Raw genomic sequence first — 12,271 nt, 5'->3', positions numbered from 1 at the left:
AATCCCACGCCACCCGATATACCTGAATTACTTTTATCACTCGATGCTGAGAAAACATTTGATTGGGTGCAGTGGGATTATCTCTTCTATACTCTAAAAAGATTTGGACTTGGTGCAAAGTTCACCTCATGGATTTGCGTTCCCTTTAGCAACAATCCGTACAAATAACAATCTGTCCGCCTTTTTCTCATGAGGTTGCAGTACCAGACAAGGCTGCCTTTTATCGGCATTTTTATTTGCCTTGGCGATCGAACCACTAGCGATTGCACTACATGGCGACATTGCAGTCAATTGCCTCTCACTTATAGAGTCTCTGAAACAAGACTTTGAACGTTGGAACTTATCACTATCATTAGGAGGTAGAATTAATACCATTAAAATGAATGTGCTACCAAGATTTTTATATCTGTTCCAATGTTCACCGATCTTTTTGACAAAATCCTTCTTTCTTCTTATAGACAAATTGATATCCTCATTCATAGGGAATAAGAAAAATCCACGAATATGTAAGAACATTTTACAATGACACTGTGAACATGGAGGGTTACCCTTGCCCAACTTTCAATATGATTATTGGGCAGCCAATATACACGCCGTGTTATATTGGCTTAATCTATCACATGATCGTGACCCAAAATGGTTACAGTTAGAGAACTTGTCAAGACAAGATTGTTTGTATAGCACTTTTAACAATAGACATTGCCTCAAAGCAGCTTTACAGAATCTGAATGACCCAAGACATGAGCCAATTTTATCCTAATCTATCCCCAATGATGAAACCCGTGGCGACGGTGGCAAGGAAAAACTCCCTCAGACGCCATGAGGAAGAAACCTCGAGAGGAACCAGACCCAAAAGGGAACCAATCCTCACCTGGACAACAACAAACATGACTATAACATTAACAGTTTTAACATGAAGTCAGTTTTGTTGATGTTATAAACTCTTCATTGATAGAAACTCGAGTGCAAAACTGTTCATGACAACTGCAGTCCCAAAGTTAGCAAGTCAACTGTAGTCCTCAGCCACAAAAGCATTAAGAGTCCAAAGCGTCTTCCAAGTGTGACTTTCAACAGTCCACATGGGGCCGTCCTCCACAGGAGTGATGTGATGAGACTCCAACCAGACACAGGGCACCAGGATGGATCAGGCAGGTCCAAGGAGCAAAAGAGGTTCAGCACCTCGATCCCAGGATTGACATGTAACTCAGATGGACAGATGGGGGGGAGAGAGAGAGAGAGAAAACAGGTTGTTAGGTATGCCCAATGTCACCTGAATAACAGGTATAGTATACATTTTGCGCTGAGTACATATTGTCATGTAGACCTGCCACTCTACATGCTTTACTGTGCTCCAAGCTCCCACCGCCTGAACCCACACTCAGGCAGGGGCGCAGATAGGATTTTTGAACTGGGGGGGACTGAGCTGTCAGCAAATGATTCCATTTTGTGTGTGTATATATATATATATATGTGTGTGTGTGTATATATATATATATATATATATATATATATATATATATATATATATATATATATATATATATATACACACACTACCGTTCAAAAGTTTGGGGTCACTTTGAAATGTCCTTATTTTTGAAAGAAAAGCACTGTTCTTTTCAATGAAGATCACTTTAAACTAATCAGAAATCCACTCTATACATTGCTAATGTGGTAAATGACTATTCTAGCTGCAAATGTCTGGTTTTTGGTGCAATATCTACATAGGTGTATAGAGGCCCATTTCCAGCAACTCTCACTCCAGTGTTCTAATGGTACAATGTGTTTGCTCATTGCCTCAGAAGGCTAATGGATGATTAGAAAACCCTTGTGCAATCATGTTAGCACAGCTGAAAACAGTTTAGCTCTTTAGAGAAGCTATAAAACTGACCTTCCTTTGAGCAGATTGAGTTTCTGGAGCATCACATTTGTGGGGTCGATTAAATGCTCAAAATGGCCAGAAAAATGTCTTGACTATATTTTCTATTCATTTTACAACTTATGGTGGTAAATAAAAGTGTGACTTTTCATGGAAAACACAAAATTGTCTGGGTGACCCCAAACTTTTGAACGGTCGTGTAAAGAAACATGTTAATGTTTCATGATGGGCTATTTAAAAATTACTTTGATCAGAATTCGTAAATCGAGTGGAAGTTGGGGCAAAGATTCTAGATTACTGTCTGGTTGGAGCGAGCAGAATAGGCTACCAATGCATGGCACGTGCACTGAGAACACACGCACTTACTGTAGAACGCACGCACTTTCTCAAACGTTCCGACACACCTGTGGGAAAATAAAAAGAATCCAAAAAACACCAACCAGGGATGAGAATGAAAAATATTTAAAAAGTCTGAAAAAACCAGGGCGGGGGGCGGGGCCCATGGCCCAGGGGGGCAGGGCCCATGGGTTCCAGGGGCTAATGATTTTTGGCTATTTTATTTATTTATTTATTTTCTTTATTATTAGACAGGGAGATTATTATTAGACAGGGAGATTATTATTAGGCCAAAAAAAAAAAAAAGTGTGTGTTTCCGGTTACCCGACCGACCCTAATCCGTACCGCCCGACCCTAAACTTTTTTTTCGTTTTTTTCCCAGTCGCGACTTTTACATATAACCCAACCGCGTGAACCGGAAGTTTTTGTCACTCACTGGGAAAATCAGGGCTTTCCACAAGCGCCGGCTGCTGGCCATACAGTGGTGCTTGAAAGTTTGTGAACCCTTTTGAATTTTCTATATTTCTGCATAAATATGACCTACAACATCATCAGATTTTCACACAAGTCCTAAAAGTAGATAAAGAGAACCCAGTTAAACAAATGAGACAAAAATATTATACTTAGTCATTTATTTATTGTGGAAAATGATCCAATATTACATATCTGTGAGTGGCAAAAGTATGTGAACCTTTGCTTTCAGTATCTGGTGTGACCCCCTTGTGCAGCAATAACTGCAACTAAACGTTTGCGGTAACTGTTGATCAGTCCTGCACACCGGCTTGGAGGAATTTTAGCCCGTTCCTCCGTACAGAACAGCTTCAACTCTGGGATGTTGGTGGGTTTCCTCACATGAACTCGCTTCAGGTCCTTCCACAACATTTCCATTGGATTAAGGTCAGGACTTTGACTTGGCCATTCCAAAACATTAACTTTATTCTTCTTTAACCGTTCTTTGGTAGAACGAGTTGTGTGCTTAGGGTCGTTGTCTTGCTGCATGACCCACCTTCTCTTGAGATTCAGTTCATGGACAGATGTCCTGACATTTTCCTTTAGAATTCACTGGTATAATTCAGAATTCATTGTTCCATCAATGATGGCAAGCCGTCCTGGCCCAGATGCAGCAAAACAGGCCCAAACCATGATACTACCACCACAATGTTTCACAGATGGGATAAGGTTCTTATGCTGGAATGCAGTGTTTTCCTTTCTCCAAACATAACGCTTCTCATTTAAACCAAAAATTCTATTTTAGTCTCATCCATCCACAAAACATTTTTCCAATAGCCTTCTGGCTTGTCCACGTGATCTTTAGCAAACTGCAGATGAGCAGCAATGTTCTTTTTGGACAGCAGTGGCTTTCTCCTCACAACCCTGCCATGCACACCATTGTTGTTCAGTGTTCTCTTGATGGTAGGCTCATGAACAGTTACATTAGCCAATGTGAGAGAGGCCTTCAGTTGCTTAGAAATTACCCTGGGGTCCTTTGTGACCTCGCCGACTATTACACGCCTTGCTCTTGGAGTGATCTTTGTTGGTGGACCACTCCTGGGGAGGGTAACAATGGTCTTGAATTTCCTCCATTTGTACACAATCTGTCTGACTGTGGATTGGTGGAGTCCAAACTCTTTAGAGATGGTTTTGTAACCTTTTCCAGCCTGATGAGCATCAACAACGCTTTTTCTGAGGTCCTCAGAAATCTCCTTTGTTCGTGCCATGATACACTTCCACAAACATGTGTTGTGAAGATCAGACTTTGATAGATCCCTGTTCTTTAAATAAAACAGGGTGCCCACTCACACCTGATTGTCATCCCATTGATTGAAAACACCTGACTCTAATTTCACCTTCAAATTAACTGCTAATCCTAGAGGTTCACATACTTTTGCCACTCACAGATATGTAATATTGGATCATTTTCCTCCATACATAAATAACCAAGTATAATATTTTGTCTCATTTGTTTAACTGGGTTCTCTTGATCTACTTTTAGGACTTGTGTGAAAATCTGATGATGTTTTAGGTCATATTTATGCAGAAATATAGAAAATTCTAAAGGGTTCACAAACTTTCAAGCACCACTGTACAGCCGACTACACAATTAAGTCCAGCCGGCTACTTTAATGACTTATTTTTGTAGCCCACAGGCTCTAAATATTAATTTTCGATTTTAATAAAATTAAATGTTTATCTAACGGACTGACAATAAATTCCCCGCAGACTTCGTTGATCAGGGGAGAGTAACTCATCCGCGGCCCCGACATGCGGTGTGTGCGCGCGCACTCGGCGGAGGCAGTAGTGTGTCGGAGGGGACAGAAGCAGAGATGACGCTTATTTTGTCTTTCACCTAGAGACATGATTCAAACTTTAAAACGGAGACAAAATTCTCCTGTGTGGCTCTGGCATTCAACTTTTTTGCTAGGTTCTATACTGTTTGATCAGTCACAGATCAAACACCATGAGCACACCTGGAGAAACTCAGGCTTTATAATGGGGGTCTATTGCGTTACACACCAGCGGCGCTCAGGAGTTTAGAGTGGAGGCAGTTTGAAAAAAAAAGCTCTAACTTTCTCATTTAAACTGTTTTCTCAGCCACAATTTTCACTCTACACACACAATTTTCTCAAAAGTTGTAGTCACACATTGTGTGAATCAAGACAAGTGTCTCCCTGAGCGATGGGATTTACAGTTTTTGAATGAGAAGCCTGAAAGTGAGGAGAGGACAGCCGCGCTCTCCCAGAGACTCACATTATAAACCTGGCAGCGCTTTTACTGCAAAATCAGAAAAGTCACTTGTTTTTAACTCGCTCTAGTGTCCACATTTTTTTACACTTGGGACAAAAAAATTACATTTATGTGTTCATGGGAGCCTTGCAGCGCTCAATGTGAAAGAATTTTGTGAATAGCTCCTTCCGTTTCCGTGTAAATCAGCGTTGTTGGAGGAGAGGGAACTCTGAGAGAAAAAGCGCTCTTTGCTTGTTATATTGTGTCTTTTCCCTGCACCGTTACCAAGGCGACGAGCTGCACTCAGGGAGCAGAGAGGGGCGGGGCTGCTCTCTCTCTCTCTCATGGTGTATTGAGCTGTTATATTTACAGAAACATTCATGTTAAAAGGCGTCTCATGCTGCATCAGATTCATCAGAAGGTGGTAACTCAGGTGACCTGCAAAGAAATTCATTATATTTTGTGAAATTATTCCTGTCTAAATATAGGTTATGGCAGCCATCTTGAAAAAAAAAAAAAAAAGCCTGCCTACCGACCCTAGTTTTGAAATCTACGTAACCGGAAACACACTTTTTTTTTTGGCCTTAGACAGGGAGATTATTAGACAGGGAGATTATTAGACAGGGAGATTATTATTAGACAAGGATATTATTAGACAGGGAGATTATTAGACAGGGAGATTATTAGACAGGGAGATTATTATTAGACAAGGATATTATTAGACAGGGAGATTATTATTAGACACGGAGATTATTAGACAGGGATATTATTATTAGACAAGGATATTATTAGACAGGGAGATTATTATTAGACACGGAGATTATTAGACAGGGAGATTATTATTAGACAGGGAGATTATTATTCGACAGGGAGATTATATTGTGTAATCTGAGCTGAAGTGGGTTTTGTGCTTTGGTTTTTTGGGGCGCGCGCGTGCTCTCTCTGCCATGCCGATCCTGTAGGCTGCACTGACTCAGATGAAAACTCCGGTCCTCGCGAAAAGAGATAAAAGCCCACCCACACTGAAAGCTGATTGGCTTATTTTGCTGAGTAACCCAATCAGGATGCTCTTTGTCTGGCATGTGCTCCATGAACAAGCACACAGTCTCCCTCGCGCGCACATTCTAAGATGCGTGATGCAGACCTTAATGTTGCGCGCGCACGCTCAAAAACGATCATTTTGGTCTGAAAAAGTCGGAAATCTGCCGATCGGCGGAAAATTCTCATCCCTGACCAACAGAAAACCACAACGATATATTTGATAAGATAAGGAAGAGAGGACAACTTTTACCTAAAAACTTTCACTTTTCTGTTCTGTTACACTGTTCTGTATCCAATGTCCAAAATGAAAAGTTAGTTTTCAACTGTTCAGCAAAAAAAGTTATTAAAACGATTGTGTTGTTGAAATGATGTGTTTGCAATTTATTTATAATCAAAAACTGATACAGGTGGATGAAAGAGTGATAGTGTGATAAAGCACTATACTAGTACTACTCAGTGATAAGAAGTCCTAGTGAATGCTTGATAAGTAGACAATAATAAATAATTAGGTGTATTTTTCGGCGCGCGCTGCGCGTACGCACTATGACTCAAAATAATAGTACCGGCAAGAAATGAAAGTTACTTTCTACCCTGCTAACGCTTGACACATTTTCTTCCAATCACGAACCTCATTACACACGCATAATCTGAGTCAAGATCAGTCCGTAAAACACGGAATGGGACACGGAATCGGATGCAAAACAGTAAATATTACGTTTGCACATTTACCGCAAGCCAACACCTCAGTATTTTGGCATTTCACAAAATGTTCAAAATTTATTCAAATCTGCAGATTTTTGCGGATCCGCGACCAAATAGCAGGCCTGCGTTACTGTACCACTGCCTGTCCATCTGCATTCGCTGATTCCAAGAATGTCCATGTTATATCTTGACATCTCTCTTTCCACCTGTGCAGCTTTTCCTGTTTCGTACACTGTTCGTACGTTCCATGCTCCAATGTAGCAGGATAGTTTTGGACTCAGGCGCGATCCTGTCATGTGCCATATTAACATCCTATTTATTGCTTTTATTAGTAAACCGTTTCCGGTTGAGAGTACGTCATGCGCATTCTGGCTACCTCAGTCCAGTAGATGGCGGTAATGCACTAAGCTTGCAAGCTGCCAATAAAAATCACAGAAGAAGAGTGAAGCCATAGTTGTTGTTGGTTTTTTATTCCTTCATTTTCTCAGCTGAACCCTGGAATGCATCTGTCTGTGAGTGTTGGTTGTTTTTGTGTTGAACTTACCTGTTAAAGTTGCAGAAACAGTTCATATTTGATGTGGGAAAAGTTTAAAAACGGAGCGATGCTAATGCGCTAGCCTGTCAATGTCTTTTTCAATGTAACGTTAGCATTAAGCTAATCGCTTATTGTTCGTTGTGGTCAGTTAATGAGAAATTGAACTTGTTTGTGTATTTGTGTTGTGTATGATAATTGTGTTAAATAACAAAGTCAAGCGACATGTAACATTTTTTATTTTTATATTGCAGTTTCACAGCGATTCCACAGTAAACATTTGAGAAACTCCCCTGCTGACTCGGTGTTTATTGAAGAACTCTGTTCGCGATCTGCCAAGTTCACAACAACTAACAAGGGCAGAATAATTATATTCCAGTCCTCCAACAACAGATTTACAGTTTATCACAAGATGTTTACAGGAAATTGTGACTGAATATACAGGACAAGGACAGACTTAATGATTCATGTGGAAGATTAATAATTAGTGAACTTAACAAAACAGAAAATCCTTTCACGATGCTAATCTGTTAGCTGTTATGCTAACATTTTCCCAAATTCTTAGCTTGTTAGCTACATACATTATCAACCCTGGTGATTTATACAGGGTTCCCGCGGGGTTTTAAAAGGTAGTAAAAGGTAGTTAATTAAAATAGGCTAAATTATGGCCAGTAAAAAGTAGTAAAAGGTAGTAAACGTAATCTGACGTGGTAGTAAATTTTTTGACCCCCCATCCAACTGGGCCTATGTGTTTTCTAATTTGTTTAATTAACCTGCATGCCATAATATCCATAAATTACTACATTTGGGCGAATTTATTTTTATGTATCGAGTAGGACCGCAGTGAGGAGTTGGTGGCGCATGCGCATTGAATTCCAATAACGGTCGAATCCAGTATAAATTTATACCAGAGATTGTTTAGTACGAGACTGACTTTGTTTATACGGCTCTAGTCGAATCTACGGTATCTGTTGACCCGACTGGCGACATCTGCACGAGAATTAAACAATGGGGAAATGCAAATTTTCAGACCTCTGGCTGGAGAAACCTGATTTTAAAGACTGGCTAAAGGCGGTAGATGGCAATCGGCAAGAGGCGTTCATTGAAAAGTTGATCGAAGAAAAGGTCAAACAACTGAGGCACATGTAATGCGTTGTGTGCACGCGCGCCTGGTGCGTTGTGTGTGCACCATTTGAGGCATCCAAAATCTCATCTCATCTCATTATCTCTAGCCGCTTTATCCTTCTACAGGGTCGGAGGCAAGCTGGAGCCTATCCCAGCTGACTACGGGCGAAAGGCGGGGTACACCCTGGACAAGTCGCCAGGTCATCACAGGGCTGACACATAGACACAGACAACCATTCACACTCACATTCACACCTACGGTCAATTTAGAGTTACCAGTTAACCTAACCTGCATGTCTTTGGACTGTGGGGGAAACTGGAGCACCCAGAGGAAACCCACGCAGACACGGGGAGAACATGCAAACTCCACACAGAAAGGCCCTTGCCGGCCCTGGGGCTCGAACCCAGGACCTTCTTGCTGTGAGGCGACAGCGCTAACCACTACACCACCGTGCCGCTGGCATCCAAAATGTGATAAGCAAATCTGTTGAACTGTTCAAATGATTAAGATTAACCCTCTAAAACACTGATCTCTGGGAGGAAGGTGTTGACTCTGCCCACGGGCCTTCACGACTACAGGACTGGTGCAAATGACTATCTTAAGCAAACTTGGCAATGTGTTGAGAGACTGCCAAAATAGGGCTTGGGTTATGCGTGTTTTGTATCTTTAGGGTGTGTGTCTTGTCTTTGTCATGTGTGTGTGCACCAGACCTGTTTACTCCTACGATTTGTCCGTAGTTCCTACAATTTTTCTAAACAAAATACGGACTACGAATTCTTGTCCAAAAACTATGATTTATGGCCGAAATGTTGCCAAATGTTTCAACAGGTTTCGTCTAAACGGGGGAACAGGGGCGCTGCGCCCTCTTACTCTCGGCGTGCGCCCCCTTACCGACTCCGTGAAAACATCCCAGCAACACCACGTGACAATGTGTCTGATCATCAAATACGTTATAATTGCTCCAAAAATATTCCAATCATAGTAGATACACCGCCAGACGGTGCAAAAACGATCCGAATTGGCGTTTTCCAGACCGAGGCGCCATGTTGTTTACTTGTCGCGGCTGCTCTCGCGAGATTTGACATGGGTTACATACAAGGTCAGCTGACTTGTAGAGCGAGATTTCTCGAGACTGAATGACCTTTCACCCACCGGCGCGGAGCTTTTGACAGAAGTAGTTCGCGAGTTGTTTTTGTTGACACTTGGGCATTTAAAGATGTCATCCCGCGGCACGAAACGGAAGAAAGCCAAAGACTGTCCGGGGCAGAAGAAGATTACTTCTTTCTTTTTCAATGTTGACAGACAATTTGTTACAATTTCCCTCTCAGATAGCCTCAGAATGTCCCATCGTAGCCTCAATTTTTCAAAGGCTTCGCACGGCGGGGGGGGGGGGACAACCGGCACCATCTCCCGCCCCCGCTTTGCTCCCTCGCCATGGTGAGCGCCCTCATACTAAATTTTTCTAGAAAAAACCCTGTTCATGACTTACTTTATAATCATATTTATTGTGGGAATCGAACATCGATCGTATAGTCATGGGAGCGGCCATGTTTAATCACGTTTAAGCCATGTTTACCGTACGTTGCATTGTGGGAAGGTTCCATTGTTTCAACTTTGGTTTCTGAGCACACAATCATGGCGGCCGCGAAGCGAAAGGCCGATGGCGTTAAATGACTTGTGATTTGTTAGTAAAGAGTGTGAGATCAGTATAGCTGCCAATCAAGTATTAAGTAGCCTATTAGAGCATAGTATGGTCTCTGAAATATTTTTTCCTATTGTAGCATCCTAAATAAGTATTACTGCTAGTCTTCTGGTTATTTCAGAGATACTGAAATAATGAAATGTATGAGGAGTCAACAAGTAGACCTTAGAGTCTAGGCTTGGTAATATGAGGATTATGGAGCAGATCTAGAATCTTACATGGGTTTGCTTTTTGGTTCTCACAGGTGCTTAACTTGACAGAAAAAATAAGACCAGTGCTAGATTTTAATTTTTAAAATTTTGTTCATGTAATCTATCTAAGATATCTGAAGTTGGCTTTTTTTGTCAGAATATTTTAAAAATTGGATTTAATTCCTACACAAGTCTATGTATAGCTAAAATTAAGTTCCTTTAATTTGGGGCCGTGAAAATACAGAACTATCCCGTTAAACTATATAGCGAGTTAAAAATGACCTGGAGTTTCCTCTGTAATATTACTTTGGATAGAGTGGAGTTGGAGTCGAGTTCATTTTAATCCTGCGTTTGATATTCATCAATCATGACTCCAATATTTACACAGATATTATACCGGCACTGATACTGAATTTACTCGAGTGATGATGCTTTCAGACGAGAAAAAGTCTGGTCACATGACACTCACACAGAAACCAGAATAAATAAGTTTTGTTGTTGTTGATGATTAAAGACAAATCAGTCCACACTATTAACTTCTATATTCATTCTTTACAGTTGAATAAAAGAGCAACGCAGTCAGTGTTAAAGCTCTGCAGAACCCGAGTGACCTTTAACCCTTTCATCTGCAGTTAATATTCACCCACTGAGCTCCTGATCTCATAAAGGCAGAAACAGTGACATGGATGTTATTTGTTCACACAGTGAGCTAAAGGAGGAGCTGAAACAGGCTGTGAACACTTTCTACATGGAAACATCAACCGGAGGAGGTGCAGTTCATTTCCCCTGAGTCACTTGTGCTGATATAATATTATTAATCAACATTATTTCTTCAGTCTCACATGTTTTTCACTCCTTCAGGTTATTGTGTGTTATTGTGACTCTCGTTGATTCTTTATACCCTGAACACACACCGCAGTTTTGTCCTGTTGTTCATATTTGTTTCCTGCTTTAATACAAAACTCCAGAATTAATGGCACCCTTCATGAACAGAATAATGCATGCCGATAAGAGATATTCATTTTTGTGGCGTAAAAAGTGACTTCCTTGTGAACTTCAGAATATTCAGATGCATACTTCCCCATCAGTCTCTCTGATTTCAGACTCCCTTTCCTTTCTTTCAGTCGTCTTCTTTTGGCAATCAAATTCCACATGACCTGGCGACTTGTCCAGGGTGTACCCCGCCTTTCGCCGGTAGTCAGCTGGGATAGGCTCCAGCTTGCCTGCGACCCTGTAGAAGGATAAAGCGGCTAGAGATAATGAGATGAGATGAGAAATTCCACATGTCTCTGTTGATATCCAGGTCTTTTCTTTTCTTCTTTGATGAGGGATGATGTTCTCACATGCATCCTGGCAACTTTCTTTTCCAGCTTCCCAGATGGTCTCTACATCCATTTCCTTTCCATTACCGATGTCACTGAGAACCTGAAATCTGTTCCATCGAGGTACGCCAGATCTCTTAGCTATTTCAGAAGCTTTAAGTCTTGCAGCGTCGTACCGATGCCTCCTGGGAAGCTTTGCCTTGGATGGTGCTTTCCTAAAATGTTGTCTTATATTAACACAAACCAGATGGTGGTAGCTGCCCACATCAGCACCTCTCCTAACAATAACATCCTGTAATGAGTGCCTCCAACATCCATTGACGGCGATATGATGAATTTGGTTTTTATCCCTTCCATTTGGTGACTCCCATGTTACCTTATGTATCCTATGGTGAGGGAAGATGGTTCCTCTATCATTAAATTGTTTAGACTGCAAAAATCAGCTAAGCGTTCTCCATTTTCATTCATCTCCCCGCTGCCTTGTGTTCCTATAGTTTTTACCCTTCCTTCATTACTTTCTCCAACTTTAGCATTAAGATCACCTATGATAATAAGTATATCATGCAATGGGGTATGGTCAATTTCTTTTTGGAACTGTTGGTCAAAAATATCCTTTTCCTCATCCTCTGCTTCATTTGTTGGTGTGTAGCAGACTATCACTGTTATCTTAATGTCGTTTTGAATTAAATCTGGCGATAATGATTCTTTCCTTTACG

This window comes from Neoarius graeffei, chromosome 2 (assembly GCF_027579695.1).
Source record: "Neoarius graeffei isolate fNeoGra1 chromosome 2, fNeoGra1.pri, whole genome shotgun sequence".
NCBI lineage: Eukaryota > Metazoa > Chordata > Actinopteri > Siluriformes > Ariidae > Neoarius > Neoarius graeffei.
This window is presented reverse-complemented; position numbering follows the sequence as displayed.